The sequence below is a fragment of the Caretta caretta genome, chromosome 6 (genome assembly GCF_965140235.1).
Source record: "Caretta caretta isolate rCarCar2 chromosome 6, rCarCar1.hap1, whole genome shotgun sequence".
NCBI lineage: Eukaryota > Metazoa > Chordata > Testudines > Cheloniidae > Caretta > Caretta caretta.
In genome coordinates this window covers 85,826,637-85,852,269 of record NC_134211.1, presented here as the reverse complement: position 1 = coordinate 85,852,269, position 25,633 = coordinate 85,826,637, and positions in this window count along the sequence as shown.

Below are 25,633 nucleotides of genomic sequence, written 5' to 3'. Positions count from 1 at the left end.
GAAAAGTCCAAGCCAACTGGAGGGATGCAAACCAGCCCTATATAGATGAATTATCCTGCCTTGCTTTACTAGGTATGGTATTTGAATTTTACTTCTCCTTCCATCAGAGCCTACTTGATTTGCACTGTCGGAGAGAAGGGAGCATGCATTGTATTAAATAATCTGACAAGGAAAGAGAAAAAATCACATTTAAACAATCACCTCTGTAGATCGTCAAATGGAACTATGCCTTGTCATGAACAAAACACTTACAGCAACAATGAAAAGAATAGGTATTGTTTAAAGGCTATTATTTAGAAATCATCTAATTTTTAAAGGTTAATTAGTGTAATTTACCCATCTTCAGTTATTAAAAAAGGGTCATATATGAACAATAAATGTAAGAGTTCAATCCATTTTATTTCTGTAGTTGATTCATCCACATCTGTTTAGCTTTTTATGACCACCTAATTGATTTGTAGAATTCTATCCAGTGCAGATGGGCTACTGTTCATGACTACTTTCATACCATTTATATTACTGTTGTACTGATTTTTATTCAAGGCCAAATAGAGGGGAATATAAGAGGTGTAATGTACAACTTAACATAACAATGACATGACAATTCTATCTGGCCGTGAGATTAAAATAGATTTGTGGAGAGCGTCCACAATAAATACAAGTAAGTTGTTTATACATATACAGCTATATTTAATTATTCTACTGATTTATAGCCTATTTGATAAATTTTACAATATATTCTGTTGTTATAGTGTTTTTGTAACAGCAGCCAGGCTAGAGCCGTTGTTACAAACTAATTCTGCGAAAACTAATATTATGTCCCTCCGTGCATTTGTGAAATAAGGAGAATAAAAACTGTATCTCTATTAGTCCTGTTCTATATATAACATATGATAGCATGTATATATGTAATTGTTATGCTGGTAAACCAAGTGCCAGTTCTGGCCAAGAATGTTGGCTTTAGCTAAGAACTGACAAACTCATAGCTGGAAATCAAACCAGCTTATCTGTATATTAGTTTTGTTCAAAGTAGATATTAGCCTTACAAGAATGTATTTAGCGTTTAGACTCTATGAAATGCTTGTAAGTTGCTGCATGCATTAATCTCACTTGTAATATCTGTATTCCATGCTAAAAGAAAATATGTAAATTTTGCTTTATAACTTTGAAAATGTTTGCTCTGAACTTGTGAATCCAGGCATGGGAATCTTCCCCTGCTCTCCTATCCCCTGAAAATCCAGGAGGACTATCAAAAATTAAGTGGGCCATTGTAAGGCAAAAGCTTTGTTAATTGCCCCATCCATCCATGGAGAAGTATGTCCAGAAAGCCTTGACCCATCGGTTCGAATACTGGAAGAGGGAAATAAAAATAGTTTACATGAAGATTTTTCATCTCTTTGCTGTTTGAACTCTCCGAGGGCCAGAGACTTTAAACTAAGGCAGAGATGCCCAGGAATTGCCCCTGGATCTGCCCCGAAAAACATTTTGAATCGATAGATTGCCACACCTCTGTTATCTTTAAGAATCATAGATGGTAACTCATTTGTGTGTATATGTTTGCTTGCTTTAACCTGTAAATAACTCATTTCTTTTTTCTAGTTAATAATTCTTTAGATAATTTATTACAGGAGTGGGTACGGCATTGTCTTTGGTGTAAGAATTAGGGTACCAATTGAGTGGTCTCTTAGGACTGGAAGCAACCTGAACATTCTGTGATTTTTGGTATAAGTGACCATTTATCACTAAGTCCAGCTTGCCTAGATGGCAAGATAGAGTGGAAAGTCTAAGGGGACTGCCTGTGACTCCATCGTAAGACTGTCATAGTGATCCAGGAGTTCACAATTGTTACTGGTTTGGTGAAATCTAATTATAGAACATACCACCAGTTTGGGGTGTCTGCCCTGTTTTTGATGGTCTGCCCTGAAGTAGGCATGCATGGTCATGAGTCACTCCAGACAGCTTGACAGTAACCATATATATAAATACACTGTAGTGTACACACAGACACACACGACCCTTCATATAGTGGGACAGATTCTCTCCCCTACTCCAGTTGGGTGGTGCAAAAAGAGTGGAAACTTGCCAGATCTCTTTTGTTGCGGCTGCCTTTAGTATGAGGGAGTCCCCAGTGAGCATAGGGCCAGCAGCTCTGCCCTCATCCCACTGCAGCCTCTGGTGTAGGAGGTGTGGCCAGAGCATGCTGAACTTTGGCTAACCCCAGCTGGTTGAAGAATTAGAGTTTAGAGCAGCCCCCAAGGCATGGGGCAGCACAGAATTATCCAGAGAATCAGGGACTTGCAACTAGCTATCTGATATCCCTCACCTCTGTTGTGCCAACTAGAGCTCTGGTGCTGCAGATAATGTGGTTTACAGGTATATGTATGTATACAGATTGCAGGTCCCCAAACTGTGGGGGTGCACAGGAATGTTCAGGGAGGTGCAGTCCCCACACGGGGCGGGGAGGTAGTACCACCTAGCCCCGCTCTTCCCTCAGCTCTGGTCTGGACTCGCCCCCAACTGCAGTCCTGCTCTTCGCCCTGTGCCTTGCCCCATCCCCAGCTGCAGCTCCACATCTGGCCATGGGCCCAGCTGCCAGCCCCCATCACAGCCTGGCTAAGATTTCCAAAGGGATCCATACCTCCATTTGAAATTTTTTGGGGTCCGCAAATGAAAAAAGATTGAAAACCACTGTATATACTATCATTATGGTTTTTAGTAGTAAAAAAGTCTAACATTTTGTTTAGGTAATTTCATACGCTATGGTACACTCCAACTATGGATACTTAGTTACAGGGCACAGCTGTTTTACTGCAACATCTCACAGGGAATTCATTCTATGACCGAGTGCAATGACTGCTACTTAATTTGGACAGTATTAGCAAGAGTTCTGCTTAAAAGGGATACATTAAGAGGGCTAGATGTTGTTGTGGGGGAGACATGGATTTTTACAATAGGTTCATAGGAGCAACAAGAAGGAAATCAGTAGGGGAATCTGCTCAACGTCTTAGATGTCTATACAGAAATACAAGGAGTACGGGGAGTAAACAAAAAAAACCCTGAAAGTATTAGTCCATAAGCTGTATTATGACACTTGGTGTAATAGAGACTTGGTGAGATAAATCTCGTGACTAGAATATTAGTAGAGAGGGTATAACTTGTTCAAGAGGGATAAGAAGGGATATATACTTGTTCTGAGGTCTGGAAGTAGATGTGAATCTGACCAGTTGAAAGTCTCTGGGTAAAAATAAAAGGGTAAAAATAGGGGCGATATCATAGTAGGGGTCTACTATAGACCGCCAAATCAGGAAGAAGAGGTGGATGAAGCATTTCTAGACTAAATAACAGAAATATCCAAAACTCAAGACCTTGTAGTAATGAGGGACTTCAATTACCCAGATATCTGTTGGAAAAGTAATTGGCAAAACACAAAATGTCCATTAAGTTCTTGGAATGTATTGGGGACCATTTTTGTTTCAGAAGATGAAGTAAGCAAGCAGAGATACAGCCATTTTAGACTTGATTCTGAACTACAGGGAGAAACTTGTTGATCTGAAGGTGGAAGGCAATTTGGGTGAAACTGATCATGAAATTATAGACACTTAGGAAAGGAAGGAGTGAGAGCAACAGAGTAAGGACCAGGGCTTAAATTCTCAGAGATTATTTCCCAGAGTCCCGCACCCCCATTCTGGGCTTCAGCTGTAAGGCTCTGAGGTTCGGGCTTTAGCCCCGCAGGGTGGCAGGGGGAAGGGGGTTGCTCACCAGGGCTCCGGTGGGTTTGAAAGCATTTACCAGAGCTCTGCCTCAGACAGCTCCAGCTGAATTTAAGCCCCAAGAAGGACAATGGACTTCCAAAAAAGCAGACTTTAACAAAAACTTAGAGAACTGGTAGGTAAGGTCCCATGAGAAGAAAATCTAAGGGAAAAAGGAGTTCATGAGAGCTGGCAGTGTCTCAGAGAGACAATATTAAAGGCACAATTGCAAACTGTCCCAATGTGAAGGAAAGATAGGGAAGAAGCCACTATGGTTCCGTCAGGAGCTTTTTAATGACTTGAAAATCAAAAAAGGAATCCTACAAAAAGTAGAAACATGGACAAATTGCTGAGGAGGAGTACAAAAGAATAGCACATGCATGTAGGGACAAAATCAGAAAGGCTAAGGCACAAAATGAGTTACACCTAGCAAGCAATGTAAAAGGCAATAAGATGAGGTTTCTAAAATATATTAGGAGCAAGAGAAAGACAAAGGAAAGTAAAGGCTTACTCAGAGAGAAAAAAGCTGATGACATCAAGTGTGCTTAATGCCTATTTTGCTTTGTTCTTCAGCAAAAAGGTTAATGGTGACCAGATACTTAACACAAGTAATATTAACAAGGGGGAAGGAATGCAAGCCAAAACAGGGGAAGAAAAGGGTAAAGTATATTTAGGTAAGTTGGATATATATAAGTTGGTAGGGCCTGATGAAATTCATCTTAGGGTACTTAAGGAACTAGCTGAAGCAATCTCAGAACCCTTAGCAGTTATTTTTGAGAATTCATCAAGGATGGGTGAGGTCCCAGAGGATTGGAGAAGGGCAAACATAGTACTTATCTTTAAAAATGGGAACAAGGAACAGTCAGCCTGACTTTGATACCTGCAAAGATCCTAGAACAAATCATTAAACAATCAATTGGTAACTACTTGGAGGATAGTAGGATTATAAACAATAGCCAGTGTGGATTTGTGAACAATAAATTATGCCAAACCAACCTAATTTCCTTCTTTGACAGAGCTACTGGCCCCGTGGATAGTGGAGAAGCAACAGACATGATATACTTCATTTTAATAAAGGTTTTGGCACAGTCCCACATGACATTCTCATAAGCAAACTAAGGAAATGCTGTCAAGATGAAATCACTATAAGGTGGGTGCACAACTGGTTGAAAGACCATGCTCAAAGAGTAGTTATCAATGTTTCGCTGTCGGACTGGGAGGGCATGTCTAGTGTGGTCCCACAGGGATCAGTCCAGGGTCGAATACTATTCAATATTTTCATTAGTGACTTGGATATTGGAGTGGAGAGAATTTATAAAATTTGCAGCTGCAAGCTGGGACGGGTTCAAACACTTTGGAAGACAGTGTCTGAATTCAAAACTACCTCGACAAATTGGAGAATTGGTCTGCAATCAGGAAGATGAAATTCAGTAAAAGACAAGTGCAAAGTACTTCACTCAGGAAAGAAAAAAATCAAATGCACAACCACAAAATGGGGAATGAGTGGCTAGATGTTTCTGAAAAGAAGATGGGGTTCTCGTGGATCACTAATTGAATACAAGTCAAAAATGTTATATGGATGCAAAAAGGCTAACAACATTCTGGGGAGTATTAACAGTAGTGTCATATGCAAGACACTCTATTCAGCACTGGTGAGGCCTCAGCTGGAATATGGTGTCCAATTCTGTGTGCCACATTTTAGGAAAGATGTGAACAAAATTGGAGAGAGTCCAAAGGAGAGCAACAAAAAAAATGATAAAAGAGTAAAAATAACCTGACCTATGAGGAAAGGCTAAAAAAACTGGGCATGCTTAATCTTGAGAAAAGATGACTGAGGGGAAAACTGATAAGAGTCTTCAAATATGTTAAGGACTGTTATAAAGAGGACTGTGATCAATTTTTCTCCATGTCCACTTAAGGTAGGAAAAGAAGTAATGGGACTTAATCTGCAGCAAGGGAGATTTAGGTTACATACTAGGAGAAACTTTCTATCGGGGTAGTCAAGCACTGGAAAAGGCTTCCAAGGGAGGTGGTGGAATCCCCATCACTGGAGATTTTTAAGGACAGGTTGAACAAACACGTGTTAGGGATGATCTAGGTTTACTTGGTCCTGTGCTAGGGTAGGGAGCTGGACTCAATGACTTCTGAACGTCCCTTCCAGCTCTACATTTTTATGATTCTATGATTTAACCAGTTCCAAGGGGTATGTGGTTTTAAGCCAGGTATTAAAAGGGTGTAAAAATTCTAAGCTCCAGTTTTTGTATCAAGACATTTCCAAATAAAGATGACATGTAGCGATAATTGCCTTTATTTGTATATTTTTATTCAGTACAATGCTTGTTCAGGTAAATTCTTTTTAGTCTTTTTTTTTTTTTGAAGGCCTCTGTTTTACTGCAACTGTGGTTTAACCTATAGAATAGAGAGTCTACTATGATGTCACAATTCAGAGGATTCTACTGTGTAGAATATATTTCAGTTACAAGTGCAGCAGGAAAATCTCACGTTCAACTGAATATTTGCAGGTTTCAGAGTAGCAGCCGTGTTAGTCTGTATTCACAAAAAGAAAAGGAGGACTTGTGGCACCTCAGAGACCAACAAATTTATTTGAGCATAAGCTTTCGTGAGCTACAGCTCAGTAAAGCAACCTCATCAATAGAGTCAGTGAAGGAAAAGAATATGACAAAAAGGAATGAGAAATTGTAGGACTCAGAAAGAAGACATCTGTTGGAGTGTTTAAGGGTACTGGCACAATTTATCAGTGCTGCACAGGTAACCAGATGTCCGGATTTTATAGGGCAGTCCTGACATTTGGGGCTTTGTCTTCTATAGGCGCCTATTACCCCCCACCCCTGTCCTGATTTTTCACACTTGCTGTCTGGTCATCCTAGTGCCACATGATCCAGAGAGCAAAGAGGAGAAAGACCACAGATGATCATAAAGTATCATTCTCTGAAATATTTAAAAAGCAATGCATCAAAACTCTCCCACTTACTTCCCTAGTTTTGTTATCCCCACCCCACCACCCTTATATTCTATTGCTATGAATGTTTGCTGCATGACCCCTCCCAAAAGCCAGATGAAGGCTAAGGAAAGTCCCCCTCCCCCACCTTCTGCTCCCAGCAGAGATGGGTTGGAGGGTGACAGACTGACCCTAAAATCTGCAGCAAGGCACCTTGATTTTTTTTAGCATTCATACTGGATTTTGTGACAAACTGGAATTTAGCAGAAGCTTGAAATGGATGGAAGAAAACATTTAAAAACAAAGGGTTTCATTAAATATCAGATGAATAAAACAATCAATATTGTTATGTACTGGGGAGAAAGGATGGTTTAGTGCTATGGCACTGGACTGATTGATACTTGGGATGCTGAGTCAGTTCCTAGCATACCCACAGACTTCCTGTATGACTTCAGGCAAGTTACCTAATCTTTCTATCTCTGTTCCCTCTCAGTAAAATGGGGATAATACCACCTCACTCTCACAGGGTTGTTGTGAGGATAAATTCATTAACATTTGTGAGGCATTCAGGTACTATGGTGGTGATAGCCATGTATGTAAATATGAATAAAACTCATTTTCTGACAGTTTCTCTGTGTCTCATGCTGCCACAGGATATCCAGTTTGGCATAGAAATCAGTAAAAAGAAAAGGAGTACTTGTGGCACCTTAGAGACTAACCAATTTATTTGAGCATAAGCTTTTGTGAGCTACAGCTCACTTCATCGGATGCATACTGTGGAAAATATAGAAGATCTTTTTATACACACAAAGCATGAAAAAATGGGTGTTTACCGCTACAAAAGGTTTTCTCTCCCTTGTAAGGAGAGTGATCAGTTTAGATAAGCTATTACCAGCAGGAGAGTGGGGTGGGGGGAGAAAAACCTTTTGTAGTGGTAAACACCCATTTTTTCATGCTTTGTGTGTATAAAAAGATCTTCTATACTTTACACAGTATGCATCCGATGAAGTGAGCTGTAGCTCACAAAAGCTTATGCTCAAATAAATTGGTTAGTCTCTAAGATGCCACAAGTACTCCTTTTCTTTTTGCGAATACAGACTAACACGGCTGTTACTCTGAAACCCCTGTCATAGAAATCAGTGTCTCCCCTCAGAGAATATAGTTCTTAGGTGTGCTTCAGAGTAAAAAGGGCCCTAATTACAATGCATATGCTGGTCCACTGCAAGTTATCACATAAGGGGCTAATCCTGCAGCTGATCAACTACTGAAATCAACAGGGCTCTGTACGGGAATTAGGTTCAGTCTTTGTGGATTTGACTGCAGAATCAAGGCCTAAGACTGGATGCTCTTTAGAGCTGGAGCCATGTCTTCTTATATGTTGGCACAGCACCTAGCCCAATGGTACCCTGATCCTGAATGGGATCTTTGGGTGCTATTGCAGTACAAAAGATAACTACTTTGTCCACTTTTTCCTCAAGGACCAGTATGAATAAAAATATTTTCCAAAAAATTTAATTTCTTAAACCTATTAAAAAAATCATCTTTTACTAGCTAAGGTAAAGGAAATGCCATTTTTACCAGTGGTATTACTGTAGAAAATATACCTGATCAGAACACATTAGTCATGTCACTCTGTCAACTTAATATGACTGTGTAGGAATGGAAGAAATAGTAGGTGATATATATATACATAACTTGTATATCTATATTTATTTAACTGAAATGACTTTTTAAAATTACAAGCATTGAAAGAAGCAAGAAAGGACACTGCAATACCAAAGGCTTGTGAATCACTTTTCCCGCCAGTTTAAACTGAAGTAGGTGTCACTTGTCGAGGAAATAAGCTGAAGCCACAGCAGTTTGGGAAGACCCAGATGATTGCAAAGAGGCTATTCCTAACATTCCTAACAGCCTTCACTTTATTTTTCTCTAACCAGAGCTGAGGTTTAATTCTTGAAAACTGGAGCCTGATTAGAAAAAAATATAATTTGTAAGAAAACTTTTCTGTTAAAAAAAAGCCTAATTTTACTCAGTGTTTTGACATCTTCAAAGCACGGGGCAGAGTGACAGCTCTATGCTGAAAGTTAGATACATTGTCCTAAAGATAATAGCATATTGTGCTGATTTAAAACAGAATAAGAATAGAAATAATATCAAATACTTTTCCCCTATCATTAAGATCTATCTTTCTGTCAAAACTAAATTTTATTGCTGCAAGCATATATATTTTGAGGTTAAAATATTACATTTTTATTTGTATTTAACAACATATATTTTTAATAAGGCATTTCAGGGCAGTCAATGTTTTCTACCAAAAACAGATTGCTACAAGTATCAGATATTAAAGATTTTAACATCGTTATGTTCTTCCTTTGGATCCAATTGCAAATCATCATATCAAGCTTAGTGATTCCTTTAGCTCATGGAGTCTCATCTAAATCCCATTGAAGTCAGTGGGAGGATTTCTATGACTTCACTGGGTTTTGGTTGAGGCCCATAGCCCTATTCACTGAAACAGAAGTGCACACAGGAGTAAGCACTGTTCTCAGTAGTAGGTGGATCAGACCCTTTGACAGGAGAAAGTCGAGTAAACCAAGGAATCATATGCTATATGTAGGAATACATTTTTAGAGTAAGGCACACTCATTGTACATGCTGCATCAGATCTTCAGTTGTAGCCTTAGAGTGCTAGGCACAGCTGTGGAGGACAGGTCAAGGGCAAGCTTCTTGGTGGTGTCCCCTGATTACAGGGCTTGCTCTACTTAGGGCCAGAGTCTTGTAAGAACAGCATGAACATCTTTCTAACTTGTGCCAATTACTAACAGCACCAAAGGGCTGTTTTGGCAACCAGGGATCAACCAGACATAGGGATACCCAGCAGTTCACCCACTGTTTCTCCAGCTGCAGGAAAAGGGGGTGTATGAACCACTGGCATTTCCCCTTACACACAGGACATCCTCCATGGAACCAGCTAGAATGGTTTCAGGACTGCTTTACACCTGCCAAATGGCACAAAGAAGAAGAGGATCTGACTCTGTTCATTTAAACTTAAGAAGTTCACATTAAAATAACAGACTTATAAAAATGTTAGGCTTTGTTTTACATCTGCCTTAATGTAGACCTTGTAGCTTATGTATTTAGTCACAGACTGTTGTAAAACATGGACCCAATCCTGTGATCCCTTAGGGACATACCTATTCCTTACTTGCGTGAGCAGTTACATTGCTTCTACTAGTAGAGACTACTTGCATCACTAAGAATTCAGAGGACTGGATCCATCTATTGCCATATACGTTGAGTCTGAGATCACTTGAACAGCTTTTGCCACTTTTAAAATACTAAGTAACAAATATTTTATCCTATTTCTCCCCCTAAAGTTCATAATTACTGGTTAAATAATAGCTACTCCCAAAGAAGACTTGGTGAATGATAGGCCATAATGCAAAAGTATATTTTCAGACTTTCAATAGCTCATCAATGTGACACACAATCTTCCAGGCAAATTCATTAGGCCAGAATTAAATACTTACTTTTGGGGAAAATATAGGAAGAGAAACTTCATCCTTTGTCAACTATACTTTTGTTAACCAAGACTTTGCCAGATTTGAGCATGTCAAAACCAGTACTTTCCTCAACCATTTAAGTACCAAGAATGCATACGCATTGTTAATAATTAGTTTCCGCTTGCATGTGACAAAACAGCTAGCTGGCTAGTCAGCCTCAGTCAGTGTCTATTTATGGCACAATGTCAAAAAAGAATGTCCTTCATTTGTGACTCAACAATAATGAACATGGTTAAATCTAAAAATTAACAAAAGAAAGTGAACAGCTTTTTAAATTCTGAAGAACATTAGATTCTGGTGTCCTTTTTGTTCTGATTGTTGTGGCTTAACACTATGAAAAGACCACCTGTTGGGCTGCCATTTTGTGATTCTATTAAATGCAGTGATTGCATAAAAGAACACTTTCCAAAATAACCTCGTATTATTATTCACTTATTTTATAGTAAATCTGCATTCAAGACCTGCAGAAAAGTATCAGGCTTTTTCCGAAGTGAAGTTGAAAGCTGTAAGTTCTCTATAAATGCACACTTACTGCAGATGCATGATTTCATAGTCACAACCATGATACTTTACAATGAGTTCAAGTAAACCTTTAATGTGGCAATTAGGGTTCATATAGTATAAAGCTAAGGTATTATAAATTATATAAAACTGATATAGCTTCTGATAATTAGACTAATGTAGATTACCCTGAAACTATACAGCAATATAAATTCATACTTTAATTACTTGAACCTAATATTTTTAGGGACATACACGCTATTTTTATTACATTTGTAATTTAATTTGTTTATGTTAATAAGAATCCATGATGTCTGTGCTAGAAGCTCATATGGGCATTTTTTGTGAGAACAGTTTAATATGAGGAAAGTTTATAATAAAGAAAATTATTTCAGCTATCTGAAATCTACTGTAAGGTGAAGGAAGAAAAAAGCTTTCTTTAATGTTTGTAAAGTGCTTTGGTGAAAGGGTCTATATAAATTCAAAGTATTATTATTAGAGGAAGAAAACTCAACATGAATGCCACGAAATGACAAAAATATAGGATATTAATAGCAATGTCTTGATTTTGAACAATTACATTTAACAGAATATTTTGTAAACATTGATTCACCCAAGTTATTAGCTCTTAAGTGTCAAATATGTGAGTGATGAGAGTCCATTTACTCAGTTTAACATCTCTTAGCATACTACATAAAAATATCATCTTGTTCATTATACATGTATATAATGTGAATTAATGAAGCAAAACCTTTTCATCAGTGTTAAATTTTCCCTGTTTAGAGCAATTGTCAGAAATAATATCCAAACAACAGACAGCATAAGAAAACTTAAACAATATGGTTTCCTCTTACTTACCTGCATGATGAATGATTTTCATAGCCTCAAATTTTCTTAATGTATAGGTTTAAATGTGGAATTTTAATTTTTTGCATCACAAAGAATTAATGACTGAATTCTGCAAATACTTACTAGTAGTGTATTTCTTATTACAATGAATAATGAGTCTACTCACTGTATTTTTAAAAATATATATATTTATTGCCTAGTGATCCCAATCAGGATCAGGGCCCCCTTGTGCTAGGTGCTGTACAAACACATAGGCCTTGTTTACACTGGCTATTGCATGTAGGGTATGTGTAGCTACACACCACAGTGTAAAGCAGACTGCAACCAGACTTTAGAGTGTAGCTATACATGTCAGTGAAAGACTGTGGCAGGAGGAGGCAGCGGGGAAAGGCTAGAGCAGTGGGGAGCTGCCTGCCGGAGCCTTTCCCAGCTTCCTCTCCTCTGCCAGAACCCTTTCTTGCTGCCAGAGCCTTTCACTGCAGTGGGAGGAGTCTCTTGACAGCTGGGAGGCAGAAAGACACTACACTGCTAAAAAGAGCAGTGTAGACATGATAGGCACTGCTGGGGTGTGGAGAGAACCGTGTAGGGTATACACCCCAGGGTTCTGGTGTGTCTTTACAGTGCCTTAATGTCTACACTACTGTTTATACCCATGCTTGCGGAGCATGCAGTGTCTGTACTCTACACACCCCACTAACTGTAAACATAGACATAGTGTTAGCTCCTCAGCTGCTATAAATGGTATAAAAGTTCCATTGACATCCATGGGGATATACCAGTTTACACAAGCTGAGGAAATGGCTCATAGTAAAAGACCGTCCCTGCCCAAACCACTTACAGTCTAGTAGTGATGATGATAATAAGAAGTTATACACCAGACTGACTGTGTTTGCAGGATCAGGCTATATGTTTGTTAGGTGGCAAATTTCAGTGGATTTCCTTAATTTTGGGTTTGCTGCCAAGAACATTTTAAAGTGATACTAGTGTGTTAGAGTTAAGTCTTTAAGTTTTTAATTTTGTTTTCCTTTTTAGTTTTCACCATTGATAGCAACCTGATGTGGCCTGCTTCAAAGGTTTACTTTTTCACTTTGTATATTTTATGACAACGAATCCTTCAAGCCAGTGGGGTGGGGTTTTTTTAGATTTTTAAAAAATTGTCATTCTCTATTTTGTAAACAAGCTACAAAGCCACAGAGAATTATGACTTCTAAACATTAACAAGCGAAAGAAGGAAAGGAGCTGGATGAACAAAAAGCTCCTATTCACAAAGAACTTGATCCTTCAGTCCTTAGGCAAAACTTCAAGAAAACAGTGTGGGTTTCACCTGAATAAGGACTGCAGGATTGGGCCCAGACATATAATCAGTTTTCAATGGTTAATGAAGTGGGAAATATACAAAAGTAATTTGACATATTTCCATATCTGTTGAAACACAAACAAAGGTTATACTTAAACATTTGGATAAATTTTGCCCTTTCTTACATCTTATGCATCATCAGATAAGTCAATGTGGTTGCACATCTGTAAATGAAAACAGAAATGTACTGCTGTCATACACAGGATAAAATTTACTTCACCTCCTAAAAACAGTGCTTGTTTTGTTGGTAGAAATCCAGTTTAATGTAACATTTATTATCTTGGAATTTTAAAATGAAAATGTGGTTTGTTTCATCTTTAACTGTATGGTTTTTGTATGGTTTTTGCATGGTAAGCAAATTTCCTACATGTGGATTGCAATATATTTTATCTGGAGAAGAATGTGTTTTCTTGAATATCAGCCTAGCAAAGAAAAGCAGTGCAAAATAGAATAGTGTACCGTGCACCAGTATAAATTAATGTCTGGGTTTATTGTTCACTGTAATGTAAAGAGTATGTACTGTGCACTTAAGTATTGTATTATGGACTTACGGAAACTGAGTCTAGCAAGCAGAAATGGCTTATGACTGAATAAAAATATGTATCTTTATGAGAGATACAATATGTTTGGAACCCTGAGGGTTAATGAGAGGTAAGCTTGTGAAGGGGGAGATGAGATGAAGGAAATAAAAGACACTGAATAGATGAAAGAAGTGATTCAATGGGAGGCTTTGTTGGTCACAGCTAGGTGTCAGAAACAAACTAGAAAAATGGGAACTGCTTTAACATTGGGAGGAAAATAAAAAAAAGAACTTATATCACATACTAAAAAGAGAAAGAAAATAAGAAATAATAAAAGGCTTTCAGGCTTTCTCCAGGGTATGTCTATGAAAAAATAAAGCAAGCAAGGGCGAAAGAAAGCACTGAAATTGAATTCCTCTCTAAAGGTATCTTGTGGAGAAAGATTCATTGTCCCATCCTTTTCACATCAAGAATTTAATTTTACATTCCCTTTGTCTGTCTTGAGATACACTTCCAGTTACTCTACATTGGTTTCTTCCCCCCCAAACCCAAGTAACCTCTATTGATAGAGGAACAGTTAGGATGGAGGGAACACAATCCTGAATAAAAGCAGGCCCTTTCCCATTCTGATTTTTGCCTAAACTTTGGAGCTGTACTTGACAAGAGAACACATTTTTATTCATGAACATTTGGGGAAACTGCCATTCTCCTATTTCCCCCGCCCGACCCCATTTTTTACTACCTGATATACTGAGAAATCATTTCAGGAGCATCCATATCTCAAACTAGGTTATTTCTTATAAAACTGCATTACTAATTAACCTATAATTAACTTTAATAAACTCATAACAGTATTGTCTGTATTTTCCCATTAGTTATTTCTCAAATGACACTAAAATGCAGTTAACAAAATTTCTTTATGATAAAATGTGAAAATACCAGTTATATTTAGTGTCCGGAACATTCCAGTTACCATATCAGATTTGTTATGTTTATCACCATCCCCCATGATTTCTTAAAATAGCTTCTCTGGTATTAAGCTTCCCTCTGGTGCCCATAGCAACATACTGAAATGTTACTGAAGGGTTTCCAGGATTCCTTATAAAATAAGCTGTTGATTCTGCAGACCTTGCACACCCAGCCACTTATATCAGATTCACATCCAAAATTCACTGACATGCAAGCGGATCACTGACTTTCATAAACATCATTACTGATGTAATAATGGATTTTTCCACCACAGCAATCAAGTTATTTGCTTTTAATATTAACCGAAATTGTCAGAGTAACATGCAGTTTTAAAAAATTTGGTCTAACATTTCCTTTTTTTTTTAGAATATAAGAACGGCCATACTGGGTCAGACCAAAGGTCCATCTAGCCATGAACAGAACAGGTAATCATCAATTGATCCATCCCCTATTGCCCATTCCCATAATACTCTTCCATCTAAAAGCATATTTGATGCACATAGGCCTGTGCTGTTCAGTCTGTGGCCAAGAGGCCACTTTTGACTCTTGAGGGCAACTGTGTGAAATAAAAAAAATGTATCTGATTATGAATGGAAAATGAGATTTTTACAATGGAGTGTCTGAATCAGCCCCATTTTTATGGATGTTGCTTCTCAACTGCCTCCAGCCACATCACCAGGAGCAGCTCCAGTCCAAGCAGGAGTGCTCCTAGTAACTGTTGTCTCTTCCCTTCCGTAATTCCTCAGCAGCTCCCCTGCTGGTCACTTGCTGTATTACACAGGAGGAAGGCAAGAGTAGCTCTGCACTGTTGCCCACAGTTATGGGCAACAAGATAAAAACTTGATTGGCTTTGTCTGAGCCTTAGGGAAGATTTAATGAATGGAGGCTCCCCATGGCCCACACAGCCATCCAGGAGAGGAGGAAAGGAGATAAATTTGTAAATCAACAGCCAATTACAGCTCCCTGAATTTTAATTGGTCCAATAAATCATACACCAGCTTGGGATAGCTGGAGCTTGGTCACTCCAGTCACTCTCCATCCTGGTTTGTGACACATCACCTGTGCCATAGGAGATGGCTGCTACCCTATGCCAAAGGCATCACCAACAGGGGACATATGGATTGTTTCTGCTCCTTTTGTGCCACCTGAGGGATGCAAAGGGAATGGAGAGGGCAAGGAATCTGCGCCAAAGTATGCATGATGGCCCCTTTGCCCCTTTTGAAAAAAATATGTTTGATTCTCAGGCTGAACAAGGTGGAGACCTCTAATATACACAGTAGAACCCTTGCTAACTTGCAGTATTTGTTGGAGAGCCATTGACTTTGTTGGAGAGCCATTGACTTTTACCTGATTTTTGCAATCATTTTGAAAATTTAAAAAAATTAAGGATACTGCATCATAAAAGATTTTTTATTTTGAACAAGAAGTTTCATTTGAATTCTGTATTATACTGTATAGCAAACTAATAAATGGACCCTTTTCTTTTAAACAGCTGTGAAAGTTCAGTAAATGGAGACCTCACTACAGCACTCTGCTATTAAATTTTTGCTGGGAAGTAAAGTCAGTGCACTTTTAAAATTATATTTTAGTGACATTAATCAAGATCTTGGATTAGCAAAGTAGGTTATGGACTACGATAATGCAAACAAACAGCAATAGGTTCTGCAGTAACATTTGAATAAAGACTTTTAATCACATATATTTGGCAGTTATATACTGTGAATACAGAGATTCATCAGAGTTTAATAACCCTTTTTCTCTAAAGTTATCCAGAAAACAGGATGGAAATATTTGGGCTGTGTTAAGAATGAAGCCAGTGTGTCTGCAATGGCAAGCATGCCATTGGGCAACTGGAGGAACACACAAGAGGGGCCATCCGAACAAAATAATCCCACCATCAAACTCCTGAGAGGGAAAATTTAACAAGGGTACTTAATGTAGAGAAGATGCAAAAAGATGCTCTGGATAATCAAGGATGGCGGAGCCATGTTGGTACCCTAAGCGACTGTGTGGGAAGGATTGAGATTCAGACATGTTGTATATGTGGCTTGTATTCTGCACAGAAAAACTGAATGTGGAAAAATAGGCAGGAACTTGGAACTAAATTCAAAGAATCTAGACCACACAGTGCTCTGACTTACATTGACTTTAATCAAGCCATTCTAGATTCATACTGATGCAAGTGAAAGCAGAATCTGGCCCACTATCTCTTGGAATATATCATGGTTCCCTCTTCTCCCAACACTCAAAAGAAGTCCATACCAAAGACTAACAGTGATCATTATTCTGAAATTTAATTCCAATTTATAACATTTTCCAGAGACAAATTGCTCTCTAGATGTCCTTATTCTACTCTGTTACATTTGTATGACATTATGAATGATTTCTTACACTACTGTTAGATAAAAAATATGATCTGCTGCCACTCTTCTTTCCTACACAATGTCAATGGGGAATTAATTTAATTAATAATTAGTCACTCTCACTCCTTATTTAGCCTTGATCCTGCAGTTCTTATTCAGGCAAAACTTAACCTTCCAAAGTTTCTTTTAGTTATTGGACTAGATGGGGTTATGCCAGTTTACATTAGCTGAAGATTTGGCCCAGTGTATTTGGTTCTGAACAAGTGGCCAGGAAAAAGCATATATACAATCAGTTTACCATGAGTATATGATGGCTTTTTGTGTGATCTCCTTTATTCATCATTAAATAGAAGTATTTCTTATGTTAAAAAATGGATTCTTAATAATTATTCCAAAAGATCAAATAAAAGGAGTACTTGTGGCACCTTAGAGACTAACCAATTTATTTGAGCATGAGCTTTCGTGAGCTACAGCTCACTCATGCTCAAATAAATTGGTTAGTCTCTAAGGTGCCACAAGTACTCCTTTTCTTTTTGCGAATACAGACTAACACGGCTGTTACTCTGAAAAAAGATCAAATGAAATTCCATCTGGATGGATTCCAACTAGAAGCTGCAATCTGAATTACTTAACACTTCCCCTGCCCCCCCCTCCCCCAACACACACACTAATAGTGCAATAGTTAAGAAAAAAAAAGAAGTTTCTTTAGTTTCTTTAGAAAATACATTAAACCCAGAAAGCAGCAAGTTCATTCAGGGCCCCATTTTTCTTATATTTAAGACTCTTTAGTATGCTGCTTACTCACATCTCAGAAGGGTCTGACACAAAGCGCCTGATTCACCATTGCATTACTCTAGTTTATGCCAGCATGCTGCCATTTATTTCAATCAATTTAAACTGGTGAAAAAACTCTTTGGGATGGAGACTGATTCTTACTAAATGGTTTGTACAGCCCCTAGCACGATGAAGCCCCAACCTTCAATGGGGCATCTAGGTGCTATTTTATTATAAATAATTAACAACTGTAATAATGGTGAATCAGGCCCAACCAGTATTTTCTTTAATTATTAAAAAATTACCTAATTAGGGAACACAACCATAGAGTTAGAGATGGAAAAGTTTTATTAAATTATGAGGACTGTACTTTACAATATACGATTTTCCAGTCCTTAGTCTAGTCTAGTTTTCAATTTTTCTCAGGACAGAGCTTCCAGCACTCCCTTTGGAAAAATATTTCACAATCTACAGCTGACTCTGGGACAAAGTTTTTGCTGATGGTCAGCCTAAATTTTTCTTTTTGTAAATTGTCTATCATTATTCTGTTTACTATGCCGAAGAAGCCCATTCCCTCTTTGAGTTACATCCCCCTTTGTTATCACTTGGCCATCCTGAACAAATTTAGATTTTTTTTTTTAAACAAAGGAAATCAGAATTGTTGACGGTACAAGTTATCAGATATACAAGATAAGAGAATGCAGCCTAGCTGAAGCAATATAAATGATGAGTTCCATCTACTGAAATTATAAAAGTTACATGACTGAGTAGTTTTTAATTAGTTCATCCCATTTATCTAAGCTACATGTTTAATTCTTGTAATCTTTCTTTATAAGCAAATCCCTCCAGCCTCTTAATAATTTTTTCTGTTCTCCCCTCAATTCCCTTCTGTTTGCCTAAATATTTCTAACATAAAGAGGAGCCCAGACTGAATACAGAATTCCAGGTGTAGTTTCATCAGCATTACATAGGATCGATAGGAAAAAGGAGTTGGGGTGAATATGGTTAACTTACAGCAGAAAACACATTTCAACACACATTACAACAAAAACGTTTAAAATTATGTCAATGTCCTTAGCTCTCAAAACTAAGAGCTCAAAATCTATATTGTTCAGTTGTTGTAAAATAAAGACAAAGCCATTTCCAGTTAGGCAAAATTTGCCTGAATAATAATTAGGGAAAGAGAATATTTTAAGAATGATTTCAAGATATTTCCTTTATGATAAGAAAATGAATATCCAGTCTGAAAACACCATTCTGTCGCCCCCACTTTTCCCTTTAAGACTACCTTTCTCTTTGCTTGCCAGTATAGCAAAATTGTTGTGAATTTCATTACAAGGGTGCCCTATAACACCAGATGACAGGCATTCAGAACGCTACATAAATGCCAGTAACACATGCGAATAAAAGTAAAGCCCAGCGTTTCAAAATGTGGCCCGTCTGTGCATCTTTGCTTACACATTTTTCTGCTTTATTACGTGAATGCTCATATAATAGAAATTTATATATATGAATCCCATGTGTTCACACGAGACATGAACTGAGTGCAAATGGGTTTTTCATGTGGAAATATTATCATTTGTATGTACAAGTGATAACACCAAAAAAAAAGAAGAAAAGTTGCATTTTATAATCCAAAGCTCCCACTGGCGTCAGTGCTGCAGGATCAGGCCCTCAGAAGTCACAGGCTGCTATTACAGAAAATGAATGATAGGTTGAGTCCCCTTTGAAAACTTAGCTGACATCATAAATTAAGTATTTGTTTTATTACCCTTCTGCCTTTAAAACTAAAGCTGATAATATTTTCCAAGAATAGGCATAGTATAGTAACATTAGTATGGAAAAAAATCACCTCCACTTTCTATGTTTTTTCTGTGAATTCCATATCAGCATAGCCCATACTCATTGATTAAGCTATGTTTCTCCCACTGGCTAGCTGCAAAACCAGAAGTGTTATTATTTATGTGTATTGTGATAGTACCTAGTGGCCCCAATCATCGATCAGGGTAACACTATGCTAGACACCACACACAGAGCAAAAAAGACAGTCTCTGCCCTGACAAGCTTACAATCTATGTACAATACAGACACTTTGTATTTTAGAACACTGAAATAAAGAACAATAAACACAAGATTCTTAAAACTTTTTTCAGAAAGTTGATAGTATATTTAATCCAAAACAATTACAATGTAAAAACAAAATCTGTTCATTCTTTCTAAAGAGCTAATCTGATTGTACAAAATGAGAGTATGCACATTTATACACACACACATTATATAATGTGTATATAAATATATATATATATACACACACACAACACAGATTAAACAAGTTAAAAAAAAAAGCCTTCCAGTCTGTATACACATTTACTATTTAGATTCAGAAAAGCTAAACAGATGTTTAACCTCAGGATCTCACTTAAGTTCACAAAGACAGACGCTAGGAACGATTCTGATGTTCCTGTTCCATTCAGTCTTCAGTTTTTAGAGAGAGATGTACACTTGTGTATATATTATAACAGTATATAGAGAGATACGCACACACTCTCATTATGTATATATAATTTTTTGTCTTTAATGGAGAACTTGAACTGCAAACAGCCAAGTCAGAACTTAGATGGTTAACATTCACTTCTTGCTGTTTTATTGCATATTACTGTGCGCTCCTGAGCAGCAGGAGCAGATTCAAGCAATTACAATCAAGTCAGGGCACACGCCGTGGCTGAGCAACACGATCATGATGAGGATACTGATGAGGCACTTATCGAAAACCCCACATCATCCACACTCATCAGCCACAACATGTCACCCCAAATGAGGCATCAGCTGCCTTCAAAAGGCTCACTGCACACTGTTTACAGCGTTCTTTGGACCCACTTTTGATTTTGCGGTCAGGGCTTAGTTCAAACAGCAGCTGACTGGCAACGGCAAGTCTCAGGGTTCACTACAGCTCACTGCCTGGGATCAGTGTTTTTACACTGGGGCTGACCAAAGGAGAAAGAAGGTTCCAGTTCAATTCCTCTAAAACCCTGGTCCCGCTATCAGAATGGATTGTTAATTATACCAAAAATGTACACTGATGACTCTGAAATCAGGCGGGGAGCGGCGAGGGGAAAAGCAAAGAAACAAAGCCCGACACATTGTATAGTTTTCTATTTGCTCTTTTAAAGAATAGGTAATTGGCAATAGAAATTCAAATGTAAACACTCTGAGCCCAGATTCTCACTTACACTAAGGCCTCTTTACGCCACTTTGGCAGGATAAAGGTGCGGCAAAGTAATTTACCTTGTCCTAAGACACCGTTCGGTGAGGAGGTTGGATTAATTGCTAGAGTGGTGTAAAGGAACCTTAACGAAAATAAGAATCTGTCCCTTTGTCTCCAGCTACTAGTCCAGGAGAAATTTGGTCTAGATTCATATTATTTATTTCATAGCTCCACTTCACTTGTAGATCGGCAAGGAGGGAAGTATTTTTTCTATACCACTTTTCATCTGAGTATCTCAAGGTGCTTTACAAAAGTAACTGTCACAACACCCCCAATGAAATAGGTGCCATAATCATTCAGTATATCCATTTTACAGATGGGTAAACTGAGGAACAGAGACTTACCCAACCTCACAAGTCACTAAGATAGAAATAAAACCTGAGTCCTACTCCCAATCTACTGATTTAGTTATTAAAAACACACACACCCCTCTCTTTTTCAGCTTGCACGTAGGAATCTATAGTTGGATGCATATTTTACTATTTTAAGGCGCAAAACAGTTTTGTTTCCCCATTGTTTTTCACGTTTCAGAATGTAATAAACGTAAAACATCCTATGATATGTTGTAACAGCATATTTTTATTATGAACATTTTTAAACAGCGCATAAGGGACCCCATCTATGATTTCCTACATTTGTTATTATGCCTGAGTTTGTTTTCTGGCTGCTTTTAGCTATCACCTGTATAATGATAGGTTGGTAATATAGATATGTGGTGCCCCTTGTTTTTCTTCCTGCTCTGCATGTTTACTAAGCCTTAGTGTAATGACAGAGAACAAGTATTTTTCAAAAGAGAGGCAGGAATGGTTGCAGTAGGAAAAAAAGATGAATCTACGTATCCATTTACAAATTTTATAATTAATTTACCAGAGCCATGGCTTTATTTCCCAGGAATAGCAAATATTCCACACAATTCTTTCAAGCAACAAATTTCCTCACTACAACTTATAAACAAGGAGAGGGTGGAAGGGAGGTGTGTGTGTGTGTGGGGGGGGGGTATACATATTGAGATGGAATAGAATAAAGGTCCTAGAAGTTATGGGGCCAAAACAAAATTCAGATATTAATGCACAGCATCAGAAAGACACTAAACACTGTATGAATGGTTTTATTACAATGCTTCAATTTCCATCTAACACATCTTAGGTATCTGGGATATGAATAGAACAATAGACAGAACAGTGCCTTCTGGTAGCTATGTAGAAAAAGTGGAGGTTTGTGTATGCCCTTGTTTGTCTGAAGTGTATATGTGCGTTATCTGTTGTTGGGTCATCATCTAATGCTCTTTGTGATGCACATTCTAAATTAGGCAAAAGGGATGCATCTTTCAAATGCAGATCATGTTTGCACTGGAAGAGCGATGAGAACACTTGTCACTTTCAGAACATTTATGTGCTAGAAGTACTGTTAGCAGAAGAGCAGTTTAGATAAATTCAAGACTTTTTTTGCTGATCACAAACATTAAGCTTCACACCTGAAGCCCTCAACCTCCTGCTGTGCTCTAATCCTAGCACCATTCACCCCTTAGAGACTCAAAGCGCTGTGCCACGGCTCTCAAACATTTGATTGCCCTTCGTTTGAATGCCACCACCTGCAAAAATGCCTTTTTATTCCCTTTGAGCCTCTTGAGAAGGAAGTAAAAATGATAATTCATGACAAACATTAATTAATTGTTTACAAGAGGATCTTTTCTTTTTCTAACTTCTGTTCAGCAGACATGTTGAGCTGCAAGATTCCACTCTTGATGCCGGAGTTTGTCAAGAGGTCTGCATTGTTGTTTATCACTCAGGCATAGGATAGACTGCAGGTCATTGTTTCTTCAGTTCAAGTAGTCCTGTCTGGCTCTTGTTTGAAGAATGGAAGTGACATGCATGAGTTCCCCAATATAAAAGAACTACCGGTTCTAAGAAGGAACAGGGATTTTGCTTCTAATGCAGAGTAAATAACCATTTTTCACCACCTCTTGCGCCGTGTGATTTTTAAAAAGGTCAAGAGGTGCCATCACAGTATTTTAAAAGCTTCAAATTATGTTTCAATAATGTATCACTAAACTCACAGAAATCTTATCAGAATTTAAGAACCTACTGTGATTGTTTGAGTCCTCGAATTCACCATCACAGAAAGACGTTTCAAAAGGAATGCAGAGGCCTGTTGTTAAGATGACTAAGATTTTCTGAAAGTTTGGACACTGTCAGGCCTTCCCCCACAGGCAAAAAACATGAAAAAACACAGCAAATGAAATGCAGATTTGAGCTGAGCACTTAAACGTGCTAAAAGAAAATAGTGTTAATGGAGTTTTAAATAATCTGACCAAAGTATTCAAACTTGCATGAACAAAGTCATGCTCCTAAATCCATATTAAGGTATTTAAATAAAGCAGCGATTTTCAGAAAAGTAGAGCACCCACAAATCTCACTTAAATCAACAGGAGCTATCAGGGCTCAATACCCTTAAAATCAGGGCACTTTTATTTAGATGCCTAACTTTGGGTGCCCAAGTTTGAACATTTTGGCCTATTCTTTTTGCAAGGAAATGATTCCATTAACTTCAAACCACATCAAAAGTGCAACAAAATTGTGAAGAGAGTGAAAGGTCTTACTTGTAGGAAGTGCACAGTAATAGAGCTTCATGAACAACTCAGGCTTCCAGATTCCAAATTAGGAGCCCTTAGATCACGACTGCAAGGCTAAAAATCAATTCTATATTTTCTGAGTTAATACTAAGGATTGCACTTAACAGACAGGGAGAATAATAAGGTATGCAGAAGGAGTAAAAGCAGTGCACAAAAAATTCAGGCCTTAGTCTTGGCGATGATCCAGCACAATGATGTATCAACCAGATTTTTTGGAGGGGGAGGGAGAAATCAATAACATCTGTGGTATAATGGTATTAATTAAAGAAGCTCTTCAGAAGAGCTCAAGATGAGAGGCTCGGCCTGAAATTCAGACAGCTGAAGCTTGATTATCAGGAAAGAATGCTTTTTTAGCTATGAGTGGATAGGCCAAAAGCTGCAATGTGTAGAAATGGGGAGAAAAATTGCTTTTTATTTTAACTTTCTTTAAGTAATCAATACATGGTTTTCACTTGCATTAGGAGCCTGTTCAGTTCCAAAGCCTGTTCCTATACTTCAAGATGAATTCAAGTCATTACGTTCTAAACCTGTAGGTTTAAAAACAACAACAAGGATATGCATTTTGGGTGCATATTCTTATTAATTCATAAAAAATAAAACTTCTCCATGTTTTCTTCTACACTGTCCCTTAAACATGCAATGCCACCCACGTTCAGTTTCCTCAAGCAATTACCATCTCCTTGTTTATGTTACTCCTCAAGATTTCTTTCTGGGGGGTTCCCACAATAGGAGAATCAAGTATTACTACCTGTAAAATAATTTATTTAATAAAATACTTTCACAGTTTAGTATATATTAGTCCCCGATATTGATAAATAAGTGAAAACATTAGTCACTGTAATAATTGATCCCCTACATGAACTCTACGGGTTCAGGGTTTTTTTGTTTGTTTTGTTTTTCCTCAGTTTTTGCAAATAATGAACACTGAATTTTGTTATTTATATGCTATTTCCATCTTGTACATGAATGTATGTTTCATTTTATGTTTATATTTTACAGAAAAACAAAAAATTAAGTTTAAAAAAAATTCTAATTGAAGATGTCCATGGCACTTCTCCGTCCTTATCTTGTTCTGTCCGTATTGTTTGTCACCCACATCTAAAATTACATATTAATGGATTTTAAGGCCAGAAGGGACCAGTATGATCATGTAGTTTGACCTCTTGCATAACAGGACAGAGAATTTCACCCAGTAATTCCTACCTCTTGCCCATATCTTGTGGATGAGCTACAGAATATCGTTTAGAAAGATATTGGATGCTGATTTATAGACTTCAAGTGTTGGGAGAATATACCATAGCCCTTGATAAGTTGTTCTAATCATTAATTACCCTCACTGCAAAAATGTGTGCTGTGTTTCTAGTCTGAATTTATCTAGCTTCAGCTTCCAGCTATTGGATCCTGTTATGCTAATGTCTGCTAAATTAAAGAGCCCTCTACTATTAGAAAACTACTTCCCATGTAGGTACTTGTAGACTGATCAAGTCACCTCTTAACCTTTCCTTGAATAAACTGAATAGATGGAGCTTCTTTAGTTACTCACTGTAAGGCAGGTTTTCCAGACCTCCAATCATTCTTGGAGCTCTTTTGTGAATCTTTTCCAATTTCTCAACATTCTGTTTAAAGTGTGGGCACCAGAACTGTACAAGGTATTCCAGTAATGGTCACACTAATACCTGATCTCATTAATACATTGGTAATAACGCCTCCCAACTTTGACACAATATTCCTTGGTTTCTACAGCCAAAGATTTCATTTGGTCTCTTAAAGAATCACATTGCATTTGAATTCATCTAAGCTGTTTATCTCCCATAGCTCCAAGTCTATTTCTGAGTCACTGCTTTCCAAAATACAGTCCTCCAGCCTATAAATGTGACCTAAATTCTTTATTTCCAGATTCACAGATAAGGCCAGAAAGGACCACTGTTATCATCTAGCCTGACCTGCTGTGTAACACAGACCATAGAACTTCCCCAACATTATTCCTAGAGCAGATCTTTTAAGAAGATCTTTTGAGATGGGGCAACCAGAATTGCGTGCAGCATTTAAGGTGTGGGTGTACCGTGGATTTGTACAGTAGCTTTATAATATTTTCTGTTTTATCTATCCCTTTCCTAATGGTTCCTAATAT